This window comes from Grampus griseus (genome assembly GCF_964374135.1).
Source record: "Grampus griseus genome assembly, chromosome: 7".
In the NCBI taxonomy this organism is placed as follows: domain Eukaryota; kingdom Metazoa; phylum Chordata; class Mammalia; order Artiodactyla; family Delphinidae; genus Grampus; species Grampus griseus.
Genome location: NC_139001.1, coordinates 19,436,263 through 19,447,820, shown reverse-complemented (window position 1 = coordinate 19,447,820; position 11,558 = coordinate 19,436,263).

Genomic DNA, 11,558 nt, shown 5'->3' with positions numbered 1-11,558 from the left:
TTATCATTCCCATTTCCCAGATGAGAAAACTGAGGCTCACAAAGTTAGTCAGTGGCAGAGCCCAGACTTGCAACCAGATCAGTCCCACCCCTGGTTCCACACTTTTCTGCTACAAGCCCTCCCTCATTTTATTGGTATCTGTCCCACCCCTCACCCCCAATCCCTGAACCCCAGAGCAGAGCTCTGAGAACAGCCTCTTCCTGGCACACCCATCGCCAGCTGACCTCAGGATTCAGGAGTCCAGACTGCAGAGGGTGAAAAAAGAGGGAAAGAGGTACCAACAAGACCAGAGTGTGGACAGGCTGGAACAGTGCCACCTGCCCACTGTGTCCCACAGCTTGGCATATACCCTTTCCAACAGCCTGGCAAGGTGGGCTCTATTGTGCCCATTTCACAGGCGAGGAAGCTGAGGCTCAGAGACACTATTAGTTTGCCCAGGGCCCCCAGCTAGGCAGCAGTAAGCAAGGACTCATCAGCTGCCTGTCCCCAAGCTCCTGCTCCCTTCACGACAGGGCCAGCCTTGGGAGAGGCGGTGCTGAGTCACACAGGGAGCCCAGGGGTCTTGCAGGAGAACCATGGAGAACTGCTCTCCCCCCAACCGGTTACCTCCAACACACTCAGCCCCTGCTGGCTTTGCTGCAATTCCATGAAGAAGCAAGGGAATAAATTAGCCCTGCTTAGCATATTGAGTGGCTGGGGATCAAGAGGCCGTCCGGGTGGCTCACGCATCTCAGTGCAGTCTGCAGAGGTGGGGAGCTGAGCGGGGGGGGCGGACAGTCTGACCGGGCTGGGCCCGGTCCGACCGCCCGCAGCCAGCCTCAGCTCAGTGCCCAGAAACACTTGCTTCCACTCCAACTTCATTCCCCTAATGGTGTCACAGCTTGGCTCAGCTCTCTGCACCCCTGCCCCGCACTCCGGCCAGCCGGGCCAGCCGGGCCAGTCCCAGAGGACACCCAAGGTTAGCATCAGGGGTAGTATCGAGCTGCCCGGCCTCTCCTGGGATGAACTTTGAGGTGGACGGCTCTGTCCAGGGGTTAAGATTCCTGAATGCCCCTACCCAGAACCCTCACTGGCCCAGCGTGCCTGTGCTTCAGGTTCCCCCTCAGCACTGAGGTACCTCAAGCAGGAAGGGAAGACGGGGAGGGGAACAGAGAGCAGAGTCAAAGGCCGGGTGCAGTCAGCCCTCTGCTCCAAGCAGGACCACCACACCGTCAGCACGACTAAGCTAAACGATATTAACTCAACAGCCAGGACCCAGCCTGAAGCCAGGCCCCGAGTGAGGAGGCTGCCCGGGGGGAGCATGACAGCCTGGGGCCCCGGCTGCTGCCTCCTTCCAGATCCTTGGGTCACCCCCCTCCACCCCTCCCAACCCACCTCAGACCCCAGGACCAAAGGCCCTGTCCTCCTCTGAGTTCGCCTGTGGCGGCCACTGGAATGCACCGTGCAGACCTCCTGCGGCAGGAGCGGGGGCCCAGCTGTGCACTGAAATCCACGCCTGCGGAGGCCGCACCTCCTCGGGCAGCTCCTCGGGCTGCTCCCCACCACTGATTCTAAGGCAGACCTGCTCCTGGGGGTGAGGAGACCTGTCTGCCAACTTTGGTTCCTGGATTGCCTGTCTGCTTTGCTGAACTCTCCTGAGAGGGCCCGGAGGTCTAGGGCCCTTCCATCGCATCCTGGCTCCCTCTGTCTCCGCTTCACCCGGGGTCAGACTCACATTGCCATCTGAAGGCTCTCCCAGCCTTCCCCAGCTCCTTCCTTTCACTCACGCATTTCCCTTAATAAAATCTTTACACATTTAATCCCATCTTGTTTCTCAGAGGACTTGGACTAATGACAATCACTCAATAACCATAACGACACCAACACCAAGAGCTGCTCTTTATAAAATGCTATCCATAGGCCCCAGGATGTTCTAAGTGCTTTTAGGGGCAGCAGAGGGAACCAAGGCACAGAGAGGTTGCATAATAGGCTCAGCGATGCACAGCCCTGAAGGGGCAAAGCCCAAAGCTGAATTTAGTTTAACCCAGAAGGCCACTTACGTAACCACTACTCCACACTGCCTCCTGTGTAAGAGAGAGGCCATCCATCCCACCCTCCCTCCTGCCTCAGGGGGGAAGAAAGAGGCTGGAAAAGGGATTTGAAACTCCTAAGGAATGGGCAAGCCAGATATAGAAAGAAACAGAGTTAGAGCATGAGAGAGATTTAAGGAAAGAAAGAAGGCCGAAATGAGACAGAGGAGACCAGGAGGAGAGCCAGCTCTGGCCCTCAAAGAATGCTGATCCTACAGGCAAGACTGCCTCACCTCCCCAGGGCAGGGGCGGGCTGAGCTATAGGAGCAAAACAAGCAGAAGAGGAAGGAGAAGGCGGCCCTGGAGCACTTTCCGACCCCACCCACCTCTTGCCACCCTTGGCCAAGCACCCCCAACTGGCACGTGACCAAGGTGTGCCGGAGGCGGCAGCCAAGGAACTCTGCAGCCAGGCTCCTCACAGCCCCAGGTCCCAGCAATCGCCATCCCTTCCCGCCTCCCCCATTCCTCGTCCTCCAGCCTCTGCAGGGCAGACACAGCAGGCCCAGCCCGGGTCTCAGGGTCCCAACAAAGCCAGGCCTGTCCCCTGCCCAGCCTCCGAGGGAGTGACGTCTGGGCTGGGCAGCAGGTGAAACTGAGCCAAGAGACAAGGCAGAGAGCCAGGGACATACCTCCCCTGGGTGACCTCGCGGCTTAACTCCTGGTCTGCCGGACCTGAGTTCTTGGGGCTATTGGTTAGGGGATGACGGGGTGGGTGGAGGTGAAGTCAGGGATGAGGAAAGGGAAGCAGCTTCCAGGGGGCACCCCTTCACACACACACACACACACACACACACACATCCCCATTTGGTCCAGCCACAGCCATGTGAGAATGACCCATCTGCTAGCTCTAATCACCCCACACCCACCCGTCATCCATCCTCCACCCTGTGCCAGGGATAGTTTAAAATGCAGACTCCCCCCAAACCTGAGACTTCCAGAGGTTCTCCATGGCCCGTAAAGTCTAAAATCCAAACTCTTTTGCTTGGCATTCAAGGCCTTTCCCATGCTGATCCACTCTTTTTTTTCTCACTCTCCTCTCCCACCCTCTACTCCAGCTCCCTGAGGGCATGCACACTTCCACACCCCCTGGACCTGACAAAAAATGGCCTTGGCTCCCTTCTGTGTCACCTTGTAGGACCCAGGTCAAAATGTCACATCCTCTGGGAGGGCTTTCCAGACTGCCGCAGGCAGAAGAGCCACTCCCCGCCCTAGAACCAGGTGACAGCTTGCACAGGCCTGCCTGCCTACACGTTGTCTCAGGATGATGTGTTTGGATGTCTGCCCCTCACCTGCGCCCACGCCACGAGGCCTCCCACCACAGGGGGAGGACTCACTGGGAAAGACCAGTGTATGCACCCAGGACATGGCAGAGGGTGGGTGAGTGGGAGAGAGGAAAGGTGATGGAGAGAAGGATGAAGGGTGGATGGAAAAGAGAAGATGGTGGAGGGAGCGAGAAGCGGGTGGGCGGAAAGGCAGATGGGCTGAGAGGTGAGCAGACAAATGAGAACTGGGAAGCTTCCACTGGCTACAGGACCAACATGGCACACATGGGCACCAGGGCACACAGACCAAAGCTTTGCCAGAAGCCTCTGAGGATTGGGTCTAAGGACCCACGCGGCCACTCTTGACAACTGCGGTTTCAGCTGTGGCAGGAAGAGGGGGTGAATGGGCTTTGATGGGGACCCCTAGAAGTTCCTGAGAAGCGAGTACTGACAGGAATGCCAAGAGGAGCTGGGCAGAGGCGAAAGCTTGAGCTGAGATCAGAAGACAGCTCCACCCCCCAACTGGCCTCCTTGTGACAGCCACCCGCTGCCGGGTCCCAGCCCACCACGGGAGTCTTATCTCCCTTCCTACTCTCTTCAAATCTCCAAAACGCCTGCTGTCAGTTGCCCTCTTCCAATACTGTAGACATTCCTATTTTGCCTCTAATCATGCCTGAGCTTGACCCAGGTGGTCTTATCTCAGTTCCCATCCCCACACCTGCACCCACCTAGGTGGTGCCCAGAGAAGCCCTAAGACCCAGGGGATACCACAGCTTCCCAGGCAGAAAAGCAGCAGGCCACACCTGCCCATCGCTGTCCCCTGTGCCTGGCCTCCACCTGGGTTCTCTCTCCTTCTCTGGCATCTTTACCTGCCGCACCCTCGCCATCCACCCATTCATCCACGGAGCACCCCTTACTGAGCTACACGTCCTGAGACACCAAATTCACTAAACCTTGACTCTGGCCTGAAAACGCTGGCTCACAGACTTAGGGGGAGACAGGCTTGTGAACACACATTACCAGAAGCACCCCAGCTCTCCTCTTCTTGGCCAGGAAGGAACACTAACGCTGAGGCCCTTCCATCCCCTACTCCTCGGATGGGTTTGGAGACCCAGCTTCCTGCCCTGGGCCCTAGGGCTACTCAGGCTGGGAGACAGAGGGTCTGGCCTGAAGCACCAGGGCTGGGGTCTCTTGATGGGGAAGGGGTCAACTTAGGGATCAGATCTGGGACAGTCAGCAAGAAGACCTGGACCCTCGGCGCCGCCCGGGTCTCCTTCACTCCCCACCACTTGGCTTCTCTGCAGATGGCGGCCTCTGCTTCCCACTCGCAGGCTGCTGCCCCTCCAGGGCCGCCTTGGCGTGCCTGCCCTTGGCGTCGCACTCCGTCCTGGTGCCAGGGGCTCTCGGCAAGTTCGTACATCAAACAAGGAGGCAGTGGCTGGCTTCCTGCCCTCGGGAAAGAGAGAAGGACTAGAGGGCGTGGCCCCATCCTCAACCTCGGGCACTCCTGACCCACCAGGGACCCGGGCCTGCCCCCAGAGAGTGGGTGAAGCAGAGAGAGGTGGCCAGCTGACTCCCACCCGCCCCTAATCCAGCGCAGACCTCTAGGGCTTTTTCCTCCTTCCCCTCCGACACCTGAGCCCCATGTGGCCAGGGGGTGGGTGGCAAGATGAGAAGAGTCACCACAAAGGGACAAGTTAGGGAGCTAGGGAATCTTGTCCCCTTCCCCAGGATGTCTCCCATCCACGTTGTCAAGACGCTGCAGTGCTCCCTTCGTAGAACGACGCCTCGGATTCTTGAGACGCTGGAGTCTTCTAGAGACTCGCATCAAAACAGATGGAAGAGTCTACCCAACAGAAATTAGAACACAGGATCGCCAAAAGACATGCATGAAAATGTCCATGGCAGAGCTATGCGCGATAGTCCTGAACTGGAAACGACCCAAATGCCTGTCAATAGGAGAAGCGATAGCTTCACACAGTGGAACACTAGGCAGCAGTGAGAAGGAATGATCTACAGCCAAACGCAAGAATACGGATGAAATTCTCAACCATAATGTCAATCAGAAGAAGTCAGGCACAAAAGAACACATGTGCTCCATTTGTAAGTTCTGCAGCAGGCAGACCTATGCTGGTAGAAGTCAGGATAATGAATAACCCTCAGAGGGGAAGTAGTACCCGGAAGGGAACAGGAAGGAGGACTTCTGGGTGTGGGCGATGCTCTGTGTCTTGACTGATGCTGGTCACATGGACACGGGGGTGTGTTAAGTTTGTGGAAAGTTTGGGCACTTTTCTGTATCTATGAAACACTTCACTAAACTAAAATGGAGGAATGCCCAATGAAGCCTTACCAGCTACCATCTTTGGAAGATGAGGGGAGTCATCTTCACCTCACCCCCACCCCCGCTCCCTCTCACCCCACCTCCAAGCCATCTCCATGTCCTGTCCCTTCTCCTCCAGAATCAGTCCTGGCCTCACTCCGTAGCAAGCCGTCCCCATGACCCATCACCTCTCTAACCCAAACCATCATCATCTTTCCCCCAGATGACTGCAACCACCTCCCCAGGTCTCCTTGCTTTGCCTCTCACCCCTTCCAATCCACACACACACACACACTACGTGGACGGCAGTGCTCATGGGGTACCGGCCAGAGAAAGCCTTTGTAAAATTCCCTAGGAGGTCCCAACTCTTCTCCATCTCAGGACCTTCACGTGTGCCGTTCCCACCGCCTAGAACACTTCTCCTCACTAACTTCTACCAGCACTTTGGCTCCTTGTTTAAATGCCACGTCTTCCACCTTCCCGATCTAACTGCGATCCCTCTGGTAGCACCCGTGACATCCTTGGCTTCTCCGTCGCACTGTTTCCAATAACGCACTTGTGCAACTACTTGTTTGCACTCGGTTCTCTCTCTCGCCCTGGACTGACACCCAGTCTGAAGCCAAGAACAGGGGCTGCCTGCCTTCCTGCTCTGGCTTCAGCTCCCAGCTCCGTGCCTGGTTCACAGCAGGTGCTCAAAACTGCTCATGGACTAAGAGACTAGATCTTCATTGTTCCCAACACAAAAAACAAGTGATAATTATGTGACATGACAGAGGTGTCAGCTAACACTACAGTGGGAATCACATCACAATATATAAATGCATCAAATCAACACGTTGTATACCTTCACCTTACACAATTTATTCAATAAAAATAAATTTAAGAAATACGTAAACTTACAGTGAAGTAAATTCTATTACACACTGAGGTAATGAATACCCTAAAACTAAAAGAAAAAAAAAAGTTTGTTGAATGAATGAATGGCCAGGCCTGCCTATCTTGCAGGCAGTCTGGGAGCAAAACTCCCACTTGTGCAAGGTCAGGACACTTGAGTTATGGTCCTGGCTCTGCTACCCACTCGTGTGGCCCTGGGCCATAGTCATTTCCCCTCTCTGGGCCTCAGGGTGCTCATCTGTGAAAGGCAGGGTTTTAAGGATCAGGACGCTGGGTGGGCTTGAGGGGGGTTATGATATTGTGTGTGTGTGTTTCTGCAGTGGCTGAGTGTATGATATTGTGTGTGTGCACGTGTGTCTGTGTGTGTATCTGTGTGTGCACAAGCCCATGCACATTTCCCTGGCAGGAGAATCCATAGCTTTCATCAGATTCTCAAAGGAATCTGTGACCTTTCAAGGTTCAGAACCACTCACCAAGGTCCTTTAGCTCTGGGGTCTATGACTATATATAACTAGAGAAAGAGAAAGAGGAAGTAGTTCAACCCAGAGTACAGGGAGTTAGATTAGACCCCAGAACTTCCATTATAGATGTAGGACCCCATGACAGGAATGCAGGGGAGGCTGCAGGACCTTTACCCCTGGGGATCTCCTAAAACTCAGTAGGGCTCTGGGCTATTGAGAAGCCGGATGAACTGACCCCAGGAGTTGGCTTTCAGAGACAGGAGGCAGAGGGAGCCCAGAGTCTCTCCTCACTTCTGCACCCACCACCTTCCGACAAGCACCCACCTGTCTTGGGATGCAGCAGAGAGCACGGAGGCGAGGCTGGCACCTGGAGATGCCCTCCAGGCCCCTTGGCGCCCAGGTCAGAGGAGGCTTGGCGGGAATGCTCAGGACGGATGCCAAGCCCCACCTTCCCTTCTCCTGAGGCTGGCAGGCTGCTATGTGGGACCAAGCGAGGGCTCGGGGTGTAGGGCAGTCATGGGACCCTGAAGAGGCCACCTGAAGCGTGCAAGGCCTCTACCTCCAGGCTCCAGTAATCCAGAACTGAGGCTCAGAGTCATGGGAGCCAAGGCGGGCAATCTTCCTCAAAGCCAAGAGGAGGAACAGGCCACAGATTCCAGCCAGGGGAGGAGAGAGGTGCGGGCAATGAGGTCTGGGGGGACAGAGAGGCCACCAGAGCGAGGAGGGCACTGTGGTCTGAGAAGAGGACAGGCTGCTTAGGGGGATGAGTGGGGACAGCGTGCAGGGGCAAGAGGACAGGATGGCCTGGTAGGAAGGGGGCTTGCCAGAGGGGAGAGAGGAGGGGTGAGGCTGCGGGTGGAGACAGGTGATGTGAGCACAGGCTGTGGCCCAAGGAGAGAAGTCTGGCCTACGGAATGGGGGATGGAAGGGTCTGTGGCAGGAATGGTGGCGTTTCAGGGGCAGGACTGTCAGTAGGAGTGGCCCTGGCTGGGAGCCCAGATGCTTGAGTAGCTTCTAAGCCCTAACTCCTGAGGGAGGCTGAGAGCCCGAGAGATGTTTATCCACCACAAGAACATGGTAAAACACCTCCTGTGGTGAGGTGATAGGCAGCCTGACTGCCCTTTTCAGGGTGCCTGAAGTCTCCTGAGAGGTGCGGTGTGAACGGGGCCCTGGCGACAGGAGGAAGCACCACCAACAGCGTCCCCTGCTGGAGCGGTAGCCAGAGGAGACGTGGGCACGAGCTGGGACTGAGACAGAGCTTCATCCTGCAGCTAAAGGCGGGCTGAGTCATGCGTAAGCGCCAGGGTCTCTCAAGAGGCTGCTCAGAAAACAGCTCATCCGAATGCAGACAGACACTCGTCCCCATGCCCGTCCCCGTGGCCGTCACAAGCCCACGCAGGCACCGGGCCCGCCTCCACCTTCTCCCCGCTCCTTGATCTCCCACCTCCAGTGCCCCTGGCTCTTTCCTCCATCTCAGCCCTGCCTGCGTGTCCCTGTCCCTGCCCACCCTCAGCTGGCCCCCCTGGCACCCACCCCACTGCTGGCCGCATGCAGCGCGGAGAAGGTAGGGAGATGGGGAGTCCAGAGATCCCCCAACAGAGAGCAAAGTCAGGAAGGGTCTGAGATAGGAACAGATAAGGGAGGGAGACTGTGAACTCACCTCCCCCTGAAACCTTTCAAGGTCAGAGGAGGGTTCATGAGGCTCTGAGGCAGGTGAGGAGTCCTGATGACCCCTGGGGACGGCCCTAAAGTCCGAGAGTTCCGCCACGTCACCTTCACTCTCTGTCCCTTTGCCGGGACCAAGAGGCGGTAGTCTGGGATGCCCAGCTGACACACCCAGGGCCTCACCCTTCCCCCAGGGCCCAAAGCTAAGCTCAAGCCTCCAACAGGATCATCTCTGGGCCACCAGCCACTGTGAGGATCAGTCAACAACTACACCCCACCAAGCCTGTCCGTCACCGTGGTCGGTCATCGTGGTGAGGACCGGAGCTAGAGCTTGGGAAGGACAGAGTTCGCTTCATAAGTGTAGCCCTATGCCTGGCACTGTGGAGTACAACCACGAATATGCCAAATCTATGACCTGGAGGGACACCCAGTCAAGTGGGGTGGAGGGGGTCACTTTGGTGCGCGCGCGCGCACACACACACACACACACACGCGTGTGCACACCCACGCACACGTGCACGCACATACTTGGTTTCACTGGCTGCCACAGGGATAAGGGCAAGGGGCTGTGGCCACACCATACATTTTGAGTTGCCCAAACCCTGTGAGCCCCAGGGGGAGGGAGGTAAGAGTCCAGCATAATCCAAACCCCACACAGCAAACAAATCTTAGGAGGCTGCAGCCTTCACAGCCCCCAAACAGAAAGGTAGGTTGGGATTACGCAGGGAGCCTAGAGCAGTGTTGTCTAGTCCCTGGTAACCCCAAATATCCCCCCCACTCCTCCTCCTTGGAGAAATCCAATGCCCACACGTAAACCAGGTCTGCTGGTTCACAGACAGGTGCCTCATCCGGAACAAACACCTGCCTCCTCGCACCGGCTTATTCCCACCCCTTTGCATCAGCTTTCCACTCGCCAGGCTCCAAGACTTACCCAGAACAGAGAATGCAGCGGTGAGGGTCTAGCTCCCCCACCAGCTTCAGGTCAGTCCTGGCTCTAACGGGGCCCTCCTTGACTCAGAAGGTCCCCTCCCTCCTGGCTACAGAGCCCTGGTCAGAAGCAATAGCCCCAGCTACCTGTGGGACACACAGTCAACTCCTGGACCAGGTCGGGGGAAATTCACTCTTTTCAGTGCCTTTCCCAGCAAGCCCAGCCCTGCCCCTCTTGGGTGGCTCCTAAAACCTCACCTGAACTATTTGTGCTTTTAAGAGTCAGGTCCTACATCACCCTTCTCCCAAGGGCACAAGACAGCCAGGTGAGACCTCGGCCTAACTCGCTGCCCCTTCACCTGGTCTTGGCTCCAGAGCCCCCCGACCGCTGTCCGGTGCTTTCCCAGCGGGGCTCTTTACCTCTCAGGTGAGCCGGGCTCTGCCCGCCACCCACCCCGCGCGGCGCCCTACCTGAAGCAGTAGCCGCCTGCTCTCTGCGCGGCCCGAGCCCCGGGGCTCCCGGCACTTGGGCGGCGCGGGGGCCGGGGGGCTCCGCGGGGGCTGGGGGCTGCAGGGAGGCCCGGGCTCCAGCGCCTCGCAGCACACCAAGCTCACGGTGCAACCCATCCGGCCGGGGCGCCAGCCAGCCCCTCGCCCTGGCGTCCGCTCGGCCTAGGGAGCCTGCGACGTCGGGAGGGGGACGGCGACACCCCCAGCCCGTCCCCTCCCGGAGCCTCCTTGGCCCGCAGCTCCAGGAAGCGGGGGAGCACGGAGCCCGCCAAGGGGCGGTGACACGGGCGCGGACGCCCGGACGCAGCCAGTGAGGAGGGGCGCGGTGGCGCGGGGAGGGGCGGCGCGGGGTCTCGGGACCGACCGAGGCGGCGGACCGGCAGAGAGAGAGAGAGCGCGCCAGCGGACGCGACGGGAGAGGCAGGAAGCAGATAAGGAGAGATAATGAGGGAGAGACGGGGACACGGGGCACAGAGAGGGGGGACGCAGCCTCTGCACGCGGGAGACCAAGTCCCAGAGAAGGAGAGACAGACGGGCAGGCAGTCCCCGCGGTAGGACAGAGCCAGGCTTGGGTACCGCGTGCTCCAGTGTTTACATGCGGTTCCTGGGGGGTTGTGAAACGGGTAGTCCTCGCAGATGCCTGCTCCTCTGTTCTCTGCCCCTAATACTAGCCCCTGGGAACCAACAGTGGAAAGACCCCAGCCTCAAGGAGACAAAGCACAGCCAGGGTGGGAGGGCCACAGTCCGCCTGGGCAAGCCACCGGGCCCCTTCCTGGACAGAGCATCTCACCAGTGCTTTCACTTTCAGCGGTGAGCCCCAGAACTGGGGGGATGGCACTGGTGATCAGCACTCACCGGGACCCCTCAGAAGAGATGGGGCGGAGGAGGGAGACATGAGGTGGGACCCTTGTCCTCCCCTCCACACCTGCACCGCACTCCAACCAAGTGACAGTAAAGGTGGGGCAGCCTCATAGCCTCTTTGTGCCACCTGGTGGCGATAAGGAAGAAAGACAAGAGCAAGTGACCGTGATGAGAAGGGGAGAGAACTCGCAGAGCCACAATTGCCACTACCACCTCGGTGAGTCTGGGTCCCAGTCTGTGTTTGGCCAACAAGCGAACCCACCCCAGGTCTGCCTAAGAGGAACCATCCCCCGTCTCACCATTCTGCCCCGGTGCCCTCCAGCCTGCCTCTGCCACTTCTGCCCCACAGTGTTCCACTTCTGCTCTGAGCAAGATTTCCCCCTCCTCCACGCTGCTGGGCTGGGCGTGAGTCACTTCCCAGGCAGCAAACTCTGGAAAAGGCTGTGCAGAGCAGTGCTCTGCTTTCCATGCCCCAACCAGCCAGGCCTTCCCAGGTGAGTAGCAAGGAGACCCCTGGGTCTGGGGGCGGCCAGGAGCAAGGGCAGAGGAATCCTGGGTAGAGGTGAAGAAGGGGAGGAGGTCCATCTAG